Genomic DNA, 4,438 nt, shown 5'->3' on the forward strand with positions numbered 1-4,438 from the left:
CCGGCGGCGGCGGCGGCTTGGGGCGGCGGCGGTGCAGCACGGCAGCGGCGGCGGCGGCGGCTTGGGGCGGCTAGTATTTGGGGTGGGGTTCCGGCTGGGCCTCCCCAGCTTTTAAAGCCGGACGGGCCTTAGTGTCAGGGTCATACACGGCCCGTAGGTCGGTTGCGCGTTTTTTTTAAATAGTTACGCTCAGAAAAAAAACAAAAGGACTACTAAACGGACTCCAAAAATCCCAAGATAAATTTTCCCCGACTTCTAAAATCAAGCCGCACAAGATGAACATTTATTTGGGGCCTAAATGCAATTTTGGAAAACACGCATTTTTCCTAAATTCAAATAAAATAGCAAACAAAACCAGATACAATCTTGTTTGATTTTTTTATCAAATCCTCAATATTTCTTTATTTTGGGAAAGTCATTTTATTCCCTCTCTCATATTTTTATATTAGAAATAATTGAAGATAAAATAAATAAAATCAAATGATCCTATTTTCAAAATTTGAGACAACTCAAATATGAAAATAACAAAATCTCCAACTCTCTCCGAGGGTCCTTGAGTTGCGAAAATTTCTAGGATCAACCAAAATGCAATAAATATGATATGCAATGATGATCTAGTGTATAACATTCCAAATTGAAAATTTGGGATGTTACAAACCTACCCCCCTTAAGATGAATCTCGCCCTCGAGATTTGGGTTGGCTAGAAAATAGGTGAGGGTGGTCTTTCATCAATTCTTCCTCTCGTTCCCAGGTGGCTTCATCCTCCGTGTGGTGGCTCCACTGAACCTTGCAAAACTTGATAACCTTGCTGCAGGTGACTTGACTGGCACATTCTAGAATCTTAACTAGTTTCTCCTCATACGTCAAATCACTGTCCAACTGAATTGTTTCCAGTGGTACCGTATCTCTCAGCGGTATGTCAGCCATCTCTGCGTGGCACTTCTTCAACAGGGATACATGAAACACGTCGTGAACTCCTGACAGTCCTTCGGGTAATTCCAACTTGTAGGCTACTTCTCCCATACGCTCGAAAACTTTGTATGGGCCTACAAAACATGGCGCTAGTTTTCTCTTAACTCCAAAGCGCTTAACTCCTCGAAGTGGAGATACTCGAAGATAAACTCGGTCTCCTACTTCGTAAACTGTCTCCTTGCATTTAGAATCTGCATAACTCTTCTATCTGGACTGAGCTACCTTCAGCCTGTCGTGAATTAATTTCACTTTCTGTTCAGATTCCTTTATCAGATCCGGTTCAAACAACTGGCGGTCTCCAACTTCATCCCAGGACAATGGGGTCCTGCACCTCCTTCCGTACAAGGCTTCGAAAGGGGCCAACTTCAAACTGGATTGATAGCTGTTGTTGTAAGAGAACTCTGCATACGTAAAATTCTCGTCCCAACTAGATCCGTAATCTAGCGCACAAGCTCTTAGCATATCCTTCAAAATCTGATTGACTATCTCAGTCTGTCCATCTGTCTGTGGTTGAAAAGCTGTGCTAAACTCCAGTCTAGTTCCCAAAGTCTCATGCAACTGATTCCAGAACTTTGAGGTAAATTGGGTTGCTTTGTCTGATACAATGCTCCTTGGAACTCCATGCAGACATACGATCCTGGTCATGTATATCTTTGCCAACTTTGCACTGGTATAGGTAGTCTTCACTGGAATGAAACGAGCTACCTTTGTCAAGCGATCGACTACAACCCATATCGAGTCATAGCCTGAACGTGTTCTGGGTAATCCTGTAATAAAATCCATGCCTAGCTTATCTCACTTCCATTCGGGTATCGGTAATGGTTGTAGCAATCCGGCTGGCTTCTGATGCTCTGCCTTCACTCTCTGACATACATCACAAACTGCTACATACTCAGCAATATCCTTCTTCATTCCGTCGCACCAGAAAATATCCTTCAAATCCAAATACATCTTGGCATTTCCTGGGTGAATCGAGTATGGTGAATCATGGGCCTCTTGTAAAATTAACTTCCTGATCTCCGGATCATTTGGTACATAGACACGGTCTTCAAACCATAAGGTATCGTGCTCATGCTCACGAAATCCCTTAGCTTTTCCTTTGTTCATTTTCTCCTTAATAGAAGCAATCTCCTTGTCAGTACTTTGAGCTTCTCTAATCTTATCCATCAAAGTAGACTGAATCTCCAATGCTGCTACATAGCCTCTCGGGACTATTTCCAAACATAGCTCTCGAAGATTTTCGGCTAACTCCCTTGGTAAATCTCCCGTCATTAGGGTGTTGATGTGGCTCTTACGGCTCAACGCGTCAGCTACTACGTTAGCCTTTCCAGGGTGATAATGCAATTTCATATCATAATCCTTGATGAGCTCCAACCATCTCCTTTGTCTGAGATTCAACTCCTTCCGTGTGAAAATATACTTCAAAACTCTTATGATTCGTGTACACCTCGCAATGGTTTCCAATCAGAAAATGTCTCCAAGTCTTCAATGCATGCACTACGGCCGCTAACTCCAAATCATGTGTAGCATAATTCAACTCATGAGGCTTAAGCTGTCGTGAGGCATATGAAACAACTCTCCCTTCCTGCATCAGCACTGCTCCAAGTCCTCGACGTGAAGCGTCGCAATACACCTCATAATCCTTGGTCTGATCTGGTAAAATCAACACTAGTGAGGTAACCAAACGTTTCTTCAACTCCTGAAAACTAGCCTCACATTCCTCCGTCCATATGAACTTGGTATCCTTCTTCAACAACTCCGTCATAGGCTTCGCAATCTTTGAGAAATTCTCAATAAACCTCCGGTAGTATCCTGCGAGTCCAAGAAAATACCGGATCTCTCCCACGGTGGTTGGTGCTTCCCACTTGGTCACGGCATCAACTTTAGTGGGATCAACTGCTATCCCTTCTCCGGATATAACGTGTCCGAGAAATCCAACTTCTTTCAACCAAAACTCACATTTGCTAAACTTGACATATAAATGATGTTCTCTAAGCTTTCCAAGAACCAAACGCAAATGTTCCTTATGCTTCTCTTCATTCTTCGAGTAAACCCGGATATCATCAATGAACACTACGACGAACTTATCCAAGAACTCCATAAACACTTTGTTCATCATGTTCATAAAATATGCAGGTGCGTTAGTCAGACCAAATGACATAACGGTATACTCATACATCCCATACCTGGTGGTAAAAGCCGTCTTGGGTATATCCTGTTCCCGAATCTTCAACTGGTGGTATCCTGATCGATCTTGGAAAATACCTTAGCTCCTTGCAATCGATCAAACAGATCATTGATCATCGGTAGTGGGTTCTTGTTCTTGATGGTTACTTCATTCAATCCTTGATAATCGACAACCATCCTTAACGATCCATCCTTCTTCTCTACTAGAAGTACTGGCGATCCCCAAGGTGAAGAACTTGGGCGAATATAACCTTTATCCAGTAACTCCTTAATTTGCTTCTTAATTTCCACTAAATCCTTTGCAGGCATCCTATATGGTCTCTTTGATATTGGCCCTGTGCCTGGCAAAAGCTCAATGAAAAACTCAATATCTCTATCCGGTGGCATGCCTGGCAACTCTTCTGGAAATACTTCGGGGAAATCCTTCACTACTGGTACTTCCTCCTGCACAACTCCGGTTAAACAATGTACTTGAGTCCTCTTTGGCACATGTTGGGATACATACTTGATCCTTCTCCCTTATGGGGTGGTAAGAAAAATTGACTTACTGGCACATTCAATATTCCCTTCATACTTTGACAACCAATCCATGCCTAATATCACATCCAATCCTTGAGATTCCAACACTATTAGGTCTGATGGAAATACGTAGTTACCAATCCTTAATGGTAACCGATCACACCATAGGCTAGCCATATATTCTGCTCCAGGCGAGGTTACTAACATGGATGACCTAAGGGCTTGGGTTGGCAGTTTATACTTATCCACAAATCCCCTTGATATGTATGAATGCGATGCACCAGTATCAAAAAGAACGAGTGCCGTAAATGACTTAACCAAAAACTTACCGATTACTGCATCCGGCTGCTCTTCAACCTCCTCCACATCAACGTGGTTCACCTGTCCCCTGTTGAAAGGGTTCGGCTTCTTCCCAGAGCTTCCATTGCCATTCCCATTCTGGGATTCAGGACATTCATTAGCATAATGTCCGGTCTTCTAGCATTTAAAGCAAGTGACTTGGCTCAAGTATTTCTTGGCTGGGGTTGATTGGTTGGTGCGATTCTAGCAGTTGCTTCTTCCATTCCCATTACCATTCCTGGGGCCATTGTAATTATGCAAGCTACCTCCTCCATGGGTATGCTAAAAATGTCCTCCCGGTCTAGGGGTAAATCGTGGCTTCTGTTGAGCTCCTAAATTGTGCTTTCCTTGAGCATACTTCCTCTTGTGATTCTCAATTTGCTGCTGCTTCCCTTCAATCATGAGAGTACGATCTACCAA

The sequence above is a fragment of the Triticum dicoccoides genome, chromosome 3A, assembly GCF_002162155.2.
Source record: "Triticum dicoccoides isolate Atlit2015 ecotype Zavitan chromosome 3A, WEW_v2.0, whole genome shotgun sequence".
Taxonomy (NCBI): Eukaryota; Viridiplantae; Streptophyta; class Magnoliopsida; order Poales; family Poaceae; genus Triticum; species Triticum dicoccoides.